The sequence below is a fragment of the Saimiri boliviensis genome, chromosome 10 (assembly GCF_048565385.1).
Source record: "Saimiri boliviensis isolate mSaiBol1 chromosome 10, mSaiBol1.pri, whole genome shotgun sequence".
Lineage (NCBI taxonomy): Eukaryota > Metazoa > Chordata > Mammalia > Primates > Cebidae > Saimiri > Saimiri boliviensis.
Window position 1 is genome coordinate 31,982,615 of NC_133458.1, and position 17,202 is coordinate 31,999,816.

The 17,202-nt window shown below is 33.0% G+C and overlaps 1 long non-coding RNA gene across 2 annotated transcripts in view; it reads right to left on the reverse strand.

Moving 5' to 3' along the window:
* Window positions 1–16,990, reverse strand: part of LOC141580045 (uncharacterized) — a 159,753-nt gene extending 142,763 nt beyond the window's left edge. The window contains exons 1-2 of one of the 2 annotated variants that reach the window (XR_012512035.1): window positions 13,775–16,990; window positions 7,010–7,097 (exon numbers count right to left, since the gene is read on the reverse strand). This is a non-coding gene — a long non-coding RNA (uncharacterized LOC141580045). The remainder of the gene's footprint in view (window positions 1–7,009; window positions 7,098–13,774) is intronic. The other variant, XR_012512036.1, reaches the window with a different exon arrangement.
* Window positions 16,991–17,202: the final 212 nt, after the last annotated feature.

The following is a 17,202-nucleotide window of genomic DNA, read 5'->3' on the forward strand; positions in this document are numbered from 1 at the left end:
TACTTAGAATAATTTGAAATTCACAAACATTTCTTTATATGAACAAATATTCTGCCACCATTCATATTTCCTGATTGTCCTAACTGCCACACAGAATTTTAACAAAGCATTTGTTCACATCATAATCCAAGTAAAGTTCATACATTGCAAATGACAGAAATATCTCTTAAGTCTCTTTTAATAAATTCTCCCAAACATTATTCTTGCAATCTACATATGGAAGAAACAGTATTTTTTTGTAGTTTTCCACAGTTTAATTTTTCTGATAGTAGTCTTCTGGTGTCATCTAACATGTCCTCTGTTACCTATATTTTCTGTAATTTGATAGCTAGAGAGGTGGTGCCGAATCACATTTATTTTTTTGTCAAGGACACTTCATACATGTCAGAGCACAGATCCATCATAAGTAATATAACATCTGGCTGTCTTCTGTTTGCCTGTATTTGATATTAGCAGTCATTGATGCTCAGTGTCAAAATACATTATTTCTGTAGTGGTTTAAAAATGGTCATTAATTCCATCACATTTTCTTTATGTATTAGCTATAATGTTTCTGTGAAAAGGAACCTCTTCTTAGTGATTGTATAGTATTGATGATATAGGAAAGGCAGAATAAGTGCTTGATAGCTTCTCTTTTGTTTAAAAGCATTCAAAAGTTTGTTCCTTAGCCTTTTCCAAATTATAAAGAAATTATTTTTGTTGTCATTTGAAAGTCTTATATGTAAACATATTTGATGTGTTTGCAATCTATTGCAGTTATTATCGTAGATGCCCATTTTTAGCTAATGGAAAACCTTTACATGTTGGCACTAGAGTTCTTGTAACACGACACACTGTGGTTTAGTTTCAGCAGTTTAAGGATTTCATTTAAATGAAATGACAAAGTATTTCACCTTTTGTGTCTGGATGTTTCCACACACCACAATGCCTACGAAATCCCTCCCATTTGTTGAGTATATCAGTATTTATTATTGTAGAGATGTACTCCATTGTATGAATGTAAAGCAATTTATACATTTAATCACTTGTTACTAGTCACTTGGATGGTTTCAGGTTGAGACTACACTGTGTTATTAATAATCCTGCTTGTATGAATACATATGTTCATTTCTCTTGAGCAAATAACTAGGAATTGCTAGGTCACATGCTAAGAGTATTTTTAACTTGCCAAGTGTTACGAAACTTTTTTCTAAAGTGTTTTTATACCACCAACAGCAATGTATAACATATTTCAGCTCCTCTGTTTCCTCACCTACACAGGTACTGTCAATTTTTTGAATTGTGTCTGTTCCAGAGAATTTAAAACATTAGCTCACTGTGATATTAATTTACATTTCTCTGTTAAATATTAACATTGAGCATTATTTAATGTAATTGTTGGACACTCCTGTTTTTTATACAGTGTATATTCTAATCTTGCATCATTTTATTGAGTGTTAGTCCCTTTATTGAGTTGTAAATTATTTCTATAGATGGTCTCTTACTTATGATGATTTGAATTAGATTTTTTTCACTTTGCAATTTGTTCATCAGATTATCAAATACATTTTAAATTATGTTTTTTGTATTAAAGATATTTTTATCTGGATGTAATCCCATTATAAGTCAAAGAGTATCTTTTTTTTAAAATCTGGATGTAATTCCATCATAAGTCAAGGAGTATCTGTACTCGATACAAGTTGTACACACACACACACACACACACACACACACACACACACACACACATATATACGGTTAGTGTTTGTATTATATTTTTTTCTTATATATATGTGCATATATATGGAATTTACTAGATTTTATTTCAAATTAGCCTATTATTTGCTTTCCCAAAGTATATTGTACAAATATACATGTGTATGTGTATATATATATACATACACACATATACATGGAAGAATATTGAAAGCCTGATAAATACCATAAATAACTTGATCTAACTGGCATTTTATTTTATCAATATGCAATGTTCTTCTATATCTACTATAATATTCTCTGTCTGTGTCTGATATAATATAGCCACATTCTTATGGCTAGTGTTTGTATTACATAGATTTTTACACTTATATGTTTAATTGTTTATATCTTTATGTTGACAATATATTTCTTGTATATATCATACCATTGAGGCTTGGTTTATATCCAGTCTTCAAATCTTAAACACTTCTGTTACGTTTAGAGTATTTTTCCCTTACTATATTATTGATATAGCTGGTTTTCAGTTTACCAGATTGTTATTTGTTTCATTTGTCATATCTATTCTTTATTATTGTTCAACTCTTGACCTGTCTTATTTTGCTTTGACTATTTTAATATTTCATTTTATTCCCACTACTGGAGGACTGGGCCAATTTGGTCAATAGTATGTTCAAGTCTTCTATAGTCTTTCTAAATTTTTGTCTGCTTGTTTTATTAACTACTGGAAGAGGAGTGCTGAAATCCCCAGTAATCATGGAAATTTCAGATTTGCCCATTTGTCTTTTGAGTTCTATTTGGGATTTTTCTCCATAGGTTTTGAAACTCTGTTATTAGTGTGCAACCATTTAGGACTGCTATCTCTTTTTGATAAATTGACTCTTTAATCATTATGCAGTGTCTCTATGTGTGATAATACAGTTTCAAGGAATACTTTACATGTCAGTATAGCAAATATACATATCAGTTTCCGTATATTTACCGTTGCATGACCTATCTGTTTGATCCCTTTAGGTTTCTTGATATGTTTAGGCACATTCCGTCCTACTGTGTGTATTTCCTTATGTAGTTTATTTGCTGTCTTTGAGGGGGTAAGGGGAATACATTTTTTCTTATTCGGAAAGGTCTGCATTTTCCTTCCAACTACTAGTTTATATCTGTGCCTTTACATGATACCCTTAAGTATTCCATATTGATTTCCTACTATAAGCAAAATGAAAATTAACTAGAAACCCCTCTTATCCTTTTCTTCTCTCTTTCAGGCATTTAAATGTTAATGATATTCTTTCACTCCTTGTTAATTCCTATAAGGTAATATAATAGCTGAACCTATACTACTTTCCATATATTGCCTGCTTCTCCCCTTATTTTTAAATAGTCATACCATGGCTATGTTTTTAGAATATGTGCCCTTTACATATTATACTGTCTTTCTTATATCCGTAAGTTAGTCTTAATTCTACAGGTTAATACAGATACATACACATTTCTCACTACCTGAATTTATGCAGATGCTCTGCAGTCAATTTTGTTTTCTGAAAGTCGATGTATTCATTTTTAAAGGCTGTTCTTATGAAATCATCATTTCTTGATTTTCTCAATGATTTTAGCAGCTTACTGTTTTTAATACATGAAGGTCAGTTTAGGTAGATATAAAATTCTTAGCTTACATTACTCTTCCTTTGAGTATCTTAAAAATGGTTTTCAATATTCTTAAACAAAAATGATGGTATCAAAATGTTATGATTTGCTTTTCATTTTTTATTAGTAGCTTGGACTATCAGACTGATTTCCAAAGTGGTTTTTTTTGTATTTTAAACACAAAGAATTTACTAGATTTTATTTCAAATTAGCCTATTACTTGCTTTCCCAAAGTACACTGTACATTCTCTCAATATATAGGTACAACATGTTTTATTGCACTTTTTTTTGAATTTTATGATTTGTTTTTTCTCATTGCTTTGTCTTCTTACAGGTGGTATAATTTCATAATATATTTTATCTCCTTGCCAATCTTCTGTGCCTATCATTTCTTCATTAATAGTTTTGGTTTAATTCTTTTAAAATGTTTTCTTATTCCATTTTCCGTTTCTCTTAACACATTACCCAATGTATTTGCTTGCTTTTTTTGGAATTGTATTTGGGAGTTTATTTCCTAAATGACTTTGTATTTTATTTTTAATTCTTTCACAAGTTTCGTCAGATCACCTTAGATATATTCCTTTTCTCCAACCATCTTTTTTCTCATCTATGTTTATCTAAGTCCAATTGATTGATTATCTTGCCACTTATATTTCTTATGTCCTGTTAGATCATATTGAAACATTCATTTTTCATTATTTGTAGGAATTTTGTTCTAATCATTATTATCTTCTTCCTTGTAACTGTGGATGGAATTTTACTTTAATCATTTTATTTTGCTTATATTTTAGCAAGATAGGTTTTCCTACAATAATAATAGAGAAAACTGGGCAATAATAGCTTCAGTAGTATTGTGTTATTAGTATTAATATTATGAAGGCTTCAAAAATTTGGTATGAGCATTTTTGAGATCTGCCTGCTTTGCTCTCTTGTTCCACCTTTTCTGAATGTTTTCTTTCCTTACTCCTACTCTTTTCAGTCAGACTTTAGTTTCAGCAATATTTCTACATTGCAGGGCTTGGTAGTGGAAAAGAGCATCAGTTGGTTAGTATGACAGTTTGTTTGCCCAGGCTGAACCAAAACCCTTAAATTTTCTATAATCTTTCTATATTCATTTCTGAATTGAAGCCTTCACACATCTTCTTAATTAACACTGCTCTCCTGAAATGCACTCGCTGAACTTTCCAGGCTAACTGGGATTTGGGGGTTCATTTCCTATTCAGAGTCCCTTTTCTTTTCTGTCTTTTCTCCTGCATAGCTTCTAATAATCAGTAAATTATTGCTTTTCGTGTGTTGGCTGGCACATTTGCATTTTGGTTTCTGAGAATTTAAACATACTTTTTGTAGATATTGATTGTTCTTTTGTGTGAATATTATTTTTAGTGGAGGGTGTCAAATTTATGCCACTGCTGGTATAACTTACCCCAAATGCTCTGTTTGTCTGTCTCTATGTATTTAAATTCTGTCATAGTAACATGTTTATCTGATTTCACAGTCTTTTAAAATTTCCTTTGTAGTTTTCTTCTCACCAACATTTGAGTGTATATTAAAGTGTATGTTAAAGGTGAAGCCATTAGTGTTGAGGAAATGTAATCAGATTTAATCATGAAAAAGCAAGCAGGATTAATAAGGAATGCCATCCTTTGGTATCTATAATTTCATAATATGTGTTATCTTCTTGTCAATCTTCTATGTCTATAATTTCTTCATTAATAATTTTGCTTTAATTCTTTTAAAATGTTTGCCTATTCCATTTTCTGTTTCTCTTAAGACGTTACCCAGTGATGTTTCTACATATGTATGCATTGCATAATAATCAAAATGGTATCATTAGCATATTTATAACCTCAAATATTTATCCACTCCCTGTGGTGGGAGTGTTCAAATTTCTCTTTTAGCTTTTTCAAAATATACAATACATTATTGTTAATTATAGTCACCCTTCTATGCAATAGAACACCAGAACTTATTGCTTTCTTGAAGCAATTGATAGGTGGGCAATTTATGGTTACAACACAAAAAATTACCCTCTTAAAATGTTCATTAAATATAGCCTATGTTTGCAACTTATTTCGTATTAAAATTGCATCTGAAAGAACCACTCACAAAATGTCAAATATTACATTTTACTTTTTAACATATCAAAATTGCTACTCTAACAGTCTTCCTAACATTTCACAATATTCATGTTTTATTTATGGTATCCAAAGCCAGGTTAGAGGTGAACAAATTACTTAATTAAAAAAGCATGAAAAACAAACTCTACTAAACATGGCTCAAAAGCCGGTAAGACATTTCCATTGTTGAAGATATTTTCTTGATTTATAAAATCATCATGAATGAGGGTCACAAACAACACTTCTTTTATAGACACCTCTACTGGAAAGGTTAAAGCTTGCGTAAAACAGTTTAGAATGTTCTTAGTCCAAGGAAAGGTGACCCTCTGATATCTTCGTCATATTTCTAACTGTGTTTCATCTTTGCTCATTATTTGTGTTTTGTATCTACGACAAGTTGGCCTTGTCTCCTTAATTCTTCACTCCTCACAGCCAGTGGAATGTCTCCTAGGAGCTGAGGATTGGCATCTGGTCAGATTAACCAGTAAGATGCTAGGGGATTTTATTTGCATTATTAAGAAAAACGACTGGAAAAATCTATTATATCAAACTATGATCATGTTTTTGATAAACACCCTAGCTGTAGTTCACCTAAACCAAAAGAGAAGAAAACACATCTGAGAGATTCTGTAATCTATAATATCTAGTTGTTTCTGAGTGTAGCTTCCTATATAGGCCTAGAAAATAAGATGAGAGGAAATATAGAGTCCTTTCTAATGTCCCCAATCACCCCTAATGGAGATAAAATGTAGTTTCTGGACATTTTCATGAAAGCTATAAATACAAATTTCTCAATAATTGCATTTGCTGTAGAATTCTTGAATCAGTATCATCTTTAGCCAGTAAGTTAATTAAATACGTGTTGATGGACATTCAATAATAATAATGCCCCAACATAGCTAGGTTTTAAAATATCAAAGTCAGAATTTAAATGTTAGAGAATATCTTTTTATTTATTTAGAACTTTTCAAAACACTGTCTCATCATTACAGCATCAAAACAAACTTGTAAGGTAATGGAAAGAATTATTCATAACACAAAGATGTAAAAATTGAGGCATCACACAGTCACTTTTTGACCTTGAGCAATAATAAACATAGTGAAAATGCGGCCCCAGTTTGTCCCCTCCGACACGTTAACTGATATCAGTACACTCTGATCCACACACACTGAGGAACAAAGGCATGTACCTCAAGCTTTCAATCCTCAGCAGAGGTCTGTGACCTTCTGCTCATCTAAATAAAATCTGCTGCCTTTGCCTCTTTACAATATTATCTATAAATTCCTCATTTTTTTCTAATTATATTATGATAGATAGCTTAAAAAGATAATCCATTCTGTTTTACTTTTCTTCAAAACAACATTTTATGAGTCTAGAGAATTAGAAAATGTTTTGCCGCTCAATGTTTTGGCAGACAGAAAGGTGAAAATGGAGTAAATTGCCTAATCAGAGGAAGAGAGGTTTGCAGGCTCAACACTAAAGTTTTAATGACAGGGTCTCACTGGGGTCACTCTTCTGATTACAGGCTGTTTTCCTAATTTATTATCCAGCTTACCTTTAATTTGAAATAAGTGAAACTGAGAATCATGTTCTGACAAATTTATTTGTTAGCTTCCTTTTCTTAGTTGTCCAAATTGCAAGACCTGAAGTAAGAGACATTCTTGAATTATTCTGCTTAGAAGTCTATAAATAAAATAAGAGCTCCAGGCCAAGCCACATAGTCTGTGGGCAGAGGCATGGGCTTTTCATGAGAGCACCACTCCCATTTGTCTTTTTATTTAATTATTTATCAAAATCACATACATCTCAGAGCATAAATAAAAGTTAAAAAATCTTTTATTACACATTGTTTTGTTGTTTGATTGCTTTCAAGGGATTCAGAAAAGGGGCAACTTTGGAAAAAGATGTTGGAAAAAAGGCTATAGGATATGGCTGAGAAGTAACATATGCTATTGGCATCTCTATTTGTTGCTTCTGGAGAAGTTAGGGTTTTATGTAATGAAGAGGCTTAGGATGTCATCTCAGTTTAATCACACACTGAGAAATATGAAGTATTTTTATTCAATGCTTAAATGTAGAAGCCAAACAGCATTAAGCATAGTTGCCAAATGTAACACCAACCACACAACCCTGGAAATAATCCTATAATCCATGGAAAAGACAAAGGAGGGAAGAGCGGTCAATTTTAATATTACGCAACCATCAAAAACGATGAGTTTGCGTCCTTTGCAGGGACATGGATGAACCTGGAAACCATCATTCTCAGCAAACTGACACAAGAGCAGAAAATCAAAAACCACATGTTCTCACTCATAGGCGGGTGTTGAACAGTGAGAACACATGGACACAGGGAGGCGAGCACTACACGCTGGGGTCCGTTGGGGGGAAATGGGGGAGGGACGGGGAGGTGGGGAGGTGGGAAGAGAGCATGGGGAGAAATGACAGATACAGGTGAGGGGAAGGAAGGCAGCAAACCACACTGCCATGTGTGTACCTATGCAACAATCTTGCATGTTTTTCACATGTACCCCCAAACCTAAAATGCAATTAAAAAAAAGAATAGCAAGTTGATCAAAATATATTTTAAGATTAATAAAGACAAAGTTTTACATTTCCACTTTTCTTTAGTTACTTTTTCTTTCTTTTTTTTTTTTTCTAGAATACATTTAAATTGCAATTAAAAGGTAACTAAGAGAAACTTTATGGGGCATTGTATGGGCTGGAAAATTTGGAGCCTGGGTTTCACATACAGTTTATGGTAGATTATAGCATACCATTTTCTCCTCAGTACATACATACTGATTTCCAAGATCCCATTATAGATTCCAATTAAGCCTTTCTTTTTCAGGCTGTGCCCCCTGATATTTCCAATCATCAAGGCCTGCTGATGCAATGACAAAGAGTCACCTTCCTCCTGACCACCACCTCTGCTTCTTCTATCAAAATTAGCCCACCATCTCTCAGAGTAAGTGATGGTAGGCTACTCCGGGGACCAACTCTATCTTAACACACTGAGGAGAGAAGACTATGGTGCACATCTTGCTTTGTCCCAGGTGTTACTTCCAGATGTTTTTAGGTCAAGCATGTGCAGTCTAGATTGCACACAGCCCTGCAGATATACAGAGACCTGGAAACAAAGACCTTGAGAATTTTAAGGGATTTAAATTCAGATATTATTTCCTAAAGCTAATATGTTTGCAAAAAATCTTGCAATTAGGCTTCATGCCATGTCTGCCTTTGAACTTTCCTTTTAGAGTTCACACTGCAAAAAAAAAAAAAAAAAAAAAAAGAGAGAGAGAGAGAAAGAAATAAAAAAAGAAAGAAAAATGAGAAAGCAAAGGAAGCAAGGAAGGATGGGAGGAAAGGAGGGAGACAATTATCTCCTAATCTTATATCCAAAATTTTTCTGTAGTTAACCATTTGATTGTTTTCTGTGTTTCACAGAACAAAACATGGCAGAATCTTTTGATTAGACCTGTGTTCTAATATTAATTTATTCATTTATATTAGGATGATGCAAAAGTAATTGTGGTTTCATTCATGGCAAAAATGACAATTACTTTGGCACCAACCCAATAAATTATGTGACTTTATGCAAGTCACTTATCCTGGAAGTTTGCAAACAAAAATAAAAGGAGTAAACTTTACAACCATTTTAGAATAATTACTCTTCAGTTCTCCAAGTCAATGTTCTCTTTCTAAAATTGATCTGCTCCAGAAAATACTACAATTAGGATGTAATTCAATTTCTCTTTTCCAACTTTTTTCATGCATTTCTCCTGTGGGACAATCTTACGAATAAAAAACAGAAGGAACGTTGGTAAGAAAAGTTAAAAACAATGGAACCTTATTTCATCTATGGTACAACCTATTAAAGAAAAAGTTTAGACTTCCTCCATCTATTCATCTTAGAGGTAGAATTCAGACTCAAGATGATTGTCACAGGAAACATATTAACATGTTTATTTAAAATAAGAAATGAAGTTAGAATTTTAATAATAAGAAGTAATTTTAATTTGATTGGTGAGTTCAGAAAGAGAACTGGCTTTTCCAATGATGATTTATAGCAAATATTTCTCATAAATTAAATAAACAAAATCAGTAACTCCAAGGGGTGGATAATAATTCATTCAAAACATTTAAAATAAAATAGTCTTACCAAAACTATTTTATTAGCAAAGTTATGTTGAAACTAACAATACTTGGATTTTCTAACTTTCCTGAGTAAATCAGGTTAAACAAGCTGCCTCTACAATATGAAGTAAAATGACAACTGCTGGTGAATAATTTTTGGTGAATTTTTGATATTTTTTCCAGAAATTAAAGAAGAGGTTGAATCTTCTTTCAGGGTGTCATTTGTAAGTCATATTGTATTCTACTCTTTGCTTGCATCAAATATGCAAGACATAATTGAATCATCAGCTGATACAGTATCAAAAATAATAACAACTTAAAAGTAATTCAGAAAAATATGTGATGTATGTATAATTTACTAAGTTAACTAGAAAACATAATGTGTTCATCTATTTTAAAAAATGAAAGAAAGGAATAGAATGGATTTTCAATCCTGTCTTATAACATTTTAAAAGGATCATTTTTTAAATTTTATTTTAATAGCTTTAGGGAAGCAGTGGTTTTAGGTTACACAGATAAGTTCTTTCATGGAGATTTATGAGATTCTGGTGCACCCATAATATAAGCAGTATACACTGTACCCAATATATAGTCTTTTATCTCTCATTTCCCTCCCTTTCTTGCCCCCGAGTCCCCAAAGTTCATTATATCATTCTTATGACTTTGCATCCTATAGCTTAGCTCCCACTTATAAATGAAAACATACAACATTTGTTTTTCAATTCCTGAGTTCTTTCACTTTGAATAATGGCCTCCAATTCCATCCAAGTTGCTGCAAAAGCTATTATTTCCATTCCGTGTTATGGCTGAGTAGTATTCTATGGTGTACATATACCACATACATTTTCTTTATCCACACTTTGATTGATGGACATTTAGGCTGGATCCATATTTTTGCTACTGTAAATTGTGCTGCCATAAACATGCATATACATTTGTCTTTTTCATATAATGACTTCTTTTCCTTTAAGTAGATACCCAGTAATGGAGTTGCTGGTAGTTCTACTTTAGGGAATTTTAATAGTAGCTCTACTTTTAGTCCTTGAGGAATCTCCCCACTGCTTTTCACAGTGGATGTATTAATTCACATTCCTACCAGCAGCCTAAAAATGTTCTCTTTTCATCATATTCATGCTAACATTTATTATGTTTTTTATTTTTTAATTATGGCTAAAAAATTATTTTTGAGCACATGAACTATGTGAAAAATATAGTCCCTTTTAAAAATTAATAGTTGCATTTATAATACAAATTATACTTTATATAATATATCAAAATTTAAATTTTTATTTTATACATTTATACTTGTGAAGATTTATATAAATGTTAATTTGATCAATTGTGCATTAATTATAATTACAACTATAACTCAGTTCAGGAGAAACATTTTAGCACTCAGAATCTTGGGATCATAGGTAATGCTAGGACTTAAGGACTTAAGGAGGCTGAGCTGGACGGATTGCTTCAGCCCAGGAGATCCAGACCAGCTTGGCATAAAGTAAGAATCCATCTTTACTAAGAATTTAACAATTAGCTGGCTGTGATGGTGTGTATTTATTGTCTCAGCTACTTGGGAGGCTGAGATGGTAGGATTGCTTGAGCCTTGGAGGTTGAGGCTACAGTAAGCCATGATCATGCCACTGTACTCTAGCCAGAGCAACATAGCAAGACCCTAACTCAAAAAATAGATATAAATGTGTATTACTTTATTATAAAAATATCTAAGGCAAATGAAATGTCAATAACATTTAAGAAATGAAAGAAATTATTTAACATTTTTATTGAAAGAAGAGTTTTCTAATGAATTTTTAAACGGCTAGATGTACATATAAAAGTGCTGTGGTAATCCCATTGCTGGGTGTATGCCCAAAGGAATATAAATCATTCTATTACAAATATACATGCATGCAGATTTTCACTGCAGCACTATTCACAATAGCAAAGAAACTGAATCAACCCAAATGCCCATCAATGAAAGACTGGTTAAAGAAAATGTGACTCATACACACCATGGAATACTATGGAGCCATAAGAAGGAACAAGATCATGTCCTTTGCAGGGACATGGACGGAGCTGGAAGGCATTATCCTTAGCAATGAATGCAGGAACAGAAAACCAAACACCGCTCATTCTCACTTATAAGTAGGAGCTGAACATTGAGAATACATGAATAAGGAGGAAAATAACACACACTGGGGCCTGTTGTAGTGGGGGTGGGGGGGCGGGTGGAGGAAGACTATCAGGACAAATTGTTAATGCATGTGAAATTTAATACTTAGGTGATGGGTTGATAGGTGCAGCAAACCACCATGGTACATGTTTACCTAAGTAACAAACTTGCATGTCCTGAACATGTATCCTGGAACTTAAAATTAAATCAAAAAAAATTTTAAGTGCTATGGTATTTAGAGGCTACTGAAATTATAAAGGTAAAGGTTCTATGTGATATTTGTTGTTTTTTAAGTGTTAACATTTAAAATATGCCTGAAATAACATTATTTGCTTTTTTTAAACATACGACAAAATCTTAATGGCAATTTTTAAATATGTAAAGAGACCCAGACTTTTTCTAAATATTCCATGAGTATACATAACCCAAACTGTGGAGACCTCTGGTCTATGCAATATTCATCTTTACAGAGGTTTTCTGATCTGCCTGAAGAATTAAATCCCTTAATTAATCTATTTATTTTTCTCTCAATGCTTACCACTAACAAAATTCCAGGAAGATATTTGGTGCTCAAAAATATTTTCTAAGAGAATAAACAGCATTACAAACACAAGTTAGTCCTAAGCTAAACTGGAATTTCAGCAACTTACTTTCTGAAACATCTTTATATCATTTATAGATCACTTACTTGTTCAACATTGGCTTCTAGGATATTGTTTGAAAATACAGGCCAAGACTGGTGGCTCATGCCTGTAATCCCAGCAATTTGGGAGGCTCCAGACGGGCAGATCACCTGAGGTCAGGAGTTCGAAACAAGCCCAGCAACATGGTGACACCCATCTCTACTAAAAATACAAAAATCAGCTGGGTGCAATTGCAGGCGCCTGTAATCCCAGTTACGCGGGAGGCAGAGACAGGAGAATCACTTCAACCCGGGAGGCAGAGGTTGTGGTAAGTTGAGACTGCACCACTGCACTCCAGCCTGGGGGACAGAGCAAGACTCCATTGAAATATATACATATGTGTGTGTGTGTGTGTGTGTGTGTGTGTGTGTGTGTATTTATATATATATTTATATATATACATATATTTAATATATAAATATATATATTTATATATTAAATATTGTATAAATATATATGTATATATACACATATATATATGTATATCTATAGTTTTAATTGACCATGACTTCATGTAACACTCATCCTAGGGACAGTTATAGTCTACAAGAAAAATACTTCATTTTAATACCAAGTCAATTCATTAAATACTTATTTAATTCCTACTATATATCATTCCTTTTGTTAGAGGCTGATGATATGATAGTGAACAAGACAGTCATGGCCTTATTTTCCAGAAAATGACTTTTTGCCAAAAAGATGGATATTAAACCAATAATGACAAGTATGATGAGGATTCAAAAGGAAAATGAAATGAATGAGGAAACACCAACAAAAAGGATATAACCTGACCTCTGATATCAGGTATAGACAAACTAGTGAAGAACTATCTTAAAATGGGTTAGAAAAATGCATATGTGTATACACACTACTAAATAAACTATTAAAATAATATCTGAAAATATATGTGTGTGCTAGGGCAACGGTGAAAAAGAGTGAACTACTGAGCACTTACAATATTCAAAAGTATGTATTAAGCTCTTCTGAAAATAAAAAGTCAACTATATTTGAGGCCATCTTGTGTAACATGTTGCACTAAAATCTGAAAGACAAATTACAGTTTATAAACTTTATCTCTCAATTGAACACATATCCTCTGTTATTTTAAATAAATAATATATATATCATTGATAACATATGATATATACCACATTTCATATGATGATATATATTATATATCATATATAGCAACATATCAGTGATCAATTATATATATCATATGTTAAAGAGTTCCTAAGACTTCTTCAAATATCCAATATTTGCCAAAAATATGTAATTATAGCTTCAATGAATAAAAACATTTATTTAAAATTGTAAAGCATCAAAAGCTCACCTTTAATTCTCTTCTCTCTTCTTCCTCCAACAGTTGTTCCATATTTTCTATCCATGTAAAACAAAGCAATAATATAAGGCCCAGGGCCATCGTAGTGCAAATAAGTCTAGCTTTGATTTTCTGTTGCAATAATTCTGACTCTGTGATTTTAGAAAAGTTGCTTAACCTCTCATCTTAATATCATCAGTGCAAAATAAGAAAACACTACTGTTAATATATTCATCATGTAATTGTCACTGAACACATGTGAAATGATTTATGCTCGTGTCTTTAATATTAATGTAGAATATTTTATATTATTATCTCGGCCTAAATCAATCTGTTTTTGCATTTTAATCCTGAAGTACAAGAGCCGAATTAAAAGTTTTTCACATGTTAAAATGATGTCACACAACTAAGGGTATAGGTTGATAGTGATTTGGAAAAGGGTAGGACACTCTAAACTGAAATTTCTAAATGCAAATCATAAAGAGCTTTGGTGATTCTGCCTCTTTCAAAGATCAAATTTGCACGTATGATAGAAATATTCAGCACAAACACACACACACACACACACACACACACATTCATACATATACAAAATTGAGAGTGGACAGGTTCAAACATTTGTTTTCTGTCTTGCTGACCAATTTGATAATTTCCTCTCATTTATTTACAGCCTTGGGTGATATTAGTTTTATTTTCTTTCCTGGTTTATTAGTTATTTTTGATCACCTGAAATAGCTCCGAGGGGAATATGGTAGGGAGAACCTTATTTCTGGTAGTATAGTTTCCATCTCACTAAAATGAAACCTATTGCTCAAGTCCCAGAGATAGCAAAAACACAGAAACTTAATTTCCTGAGGTGACTCAATGCAGCAGCTAATTCATTTTCAGACCTGTGGTGGTACAATGTAAAGAAGCTTACCAGAAACTTAAAGTGACCCTTAAAAAACTCAGTATGTTTGCTCTGGGAAAGCTATTGCCCTTATGAGATTTCAGTCGCTTCACCTTGTGCCTTTTATTTATACAATTACTCAGAGGACAGGAATAGCAGGACAATTTTTAATCACAGCAAAAAGTAGCAGTAGCATTAAAAAGTAAGTTATTTGTAAAACAGAAAGGTGGCCTGGATTTATGGATAAATAGCTGGAAGATGAAGATATTATTTTTCTGAAGTATCAGCTAAAGCCCATCTGTGCACCACTGTCTTACGATGTCTTAATAATTAACCCTATTATCAAAGGCTCTCAGCAAAGGTCATCAAATAAACAAGCCGTTTGTTAGAGACAGATATTAGGAAAAATATGCATGAGTCACAGCATTGTTCTCTCCCTGTCCAGAGGATTAAAATTTATAAATTATTCTAAACATTGTATTTTAAAGCAATAAAGTCACTCATCCCAAAAAATGTTTTACCTCTTATACCCAATTTCTATTAGGCGTATTCATATCTTACTGAGTATTTCATTTTCAAAGTAAAAAAAAATAAATTTCTGAAAGGAAATGGCAAAAGAATAAACATTTATTTTGATGACAAAGGGAAGACCATTCAGATTTGTTGCATTCATTTTCTAAGCACTTTTTCTTCTTTAGTAAATATTGGATAGAAATCACATAGGCAAAAAGACTTAAGAAAGAAGCTTTAATTGTGGAACACACAAAATTCCTAGCTAAACAGATTTCCCGTTTGGAGTGATTTAACACTCTTTCATGCACAATTCAGGAATTAGTCTCCTGAGGACAAGAATGCAAGGTGCTTATGGTTCTTACACAGTATCTCTCTTTGGGGTGTATTGACAAATGGTCACTGCCAGTAAGGAGCTATGTGATAAGATTCCCTGAGATTTCTGATGTCAGAAAACCCATGATAGCACAGCCTGAAAACATGAGAAGACACAAAGAAGGAAAGTACTTATTTTTGCCCATAGGAGAGGAGGCTACTGAGAATTTGATTAAATGTTTCTGCCACAACAATTAATATTGCATGACATGAATAAGAAGCAGTTATCTTGAAGAGGTTTTAAAAAATTGAAGCCTCAAAATGCAGCCCATGAAACTGTTCCATGGAACTATGTAAGTTAATATGCTAAATGCCCTCTGCCAAAGATAATGACATTTACTCATTCATTCAATCTTTCATCCATTTACCTATTAATTTACTGAGTATCAGGTATGCATTAAGCACTATTTCCAAAAGTGGGATACATGACTATAAGAGGCGGGCGAGCTTCTTTCCATTAATGTAGGCTACATATTCTTAGAGGGTATCTTGGTTTATTCAGGCTGCTATCATAAAACACCTTACACTAGGTAATTTATCAACAACATAAATTTATTGCTACCAGGTCTGGAGGCTGAGAAGTCCAAGATCAAAGCACCAGCAGATTCAGTACAGGTATTGATCGACTTACGACCTATGCAACTTACGACCATTCGACTTTATGACCACAATCGCTAGCCATGACTGCTCCGCGTCTGGCAGTGCAAACGTTGCCCAGCTGGGCGTACAACAGTGCAGACCAGCTTCCGGCAGCACTACCATCTCCGCATGCACCATTTCAACTGTACATATAGCCTACTCAACTTATGACCAAATCGTGTTACGACTGTTCCGTGGTCCCAACCGTGGTCATAAGTCGAGCACTAGCTGTATCTGGTAAGCACCATTTCAGAGATAGTACCTTCTTGTTGCATCCTTATATGGCAGAAGAAGATGGGTTGAACAAACTCTCTCAGGCATCTTTTATAATGGCACTAATCCTATTCATGATGGCAGAGTCCTCATGACCTAGTCATCTCCCAAAGCCCTTATCTCTTAATAGCACATTGGGGATTAGGTTTTAACATATGAATTTGGGAGGACACATTCAGACTATAGCAATTCCATAATTGAGCATCCCAAGTTCATGTACTTCTCACATATAAGATACATTTATTCCATCCCAACACGCCAACATCTTAACTCATTTCAATATTAACTCCAAAGTCTAAAATCCAGAGTTTTATCTAAATATCATCTAAATCAGATTTGGGTGGCACTCAAGGTATGATTCATCCTGACACAATTTGTTCTCCAGCTGGAACCTATGAAATTAAACAAGTTATATGATTCCAAAATATAACTGTGGGACAAGGGACAGGCCTAGATAGACAATCTCTTTCCAAAAGGGAAAAATAGAAAAGAAAAAAGGAGTAATATTTCAAGTAGGTCAAAAATTTAGCAAAGCAAGTACATTAAATCTTAAAGTTAAAGATAATTTAAATAATAAATAATATATTATTAAATATATATATTAAATACACATTTAATATATATATTAAATACACACACACACACACACACACACACACACACACACACACACACATAAAACTTGAGAATATGTCTTGTCTTTAACTCTATGCCTTATTTTCCAGACAAATTGGAGTAGGGTTTGGTTCCTAAG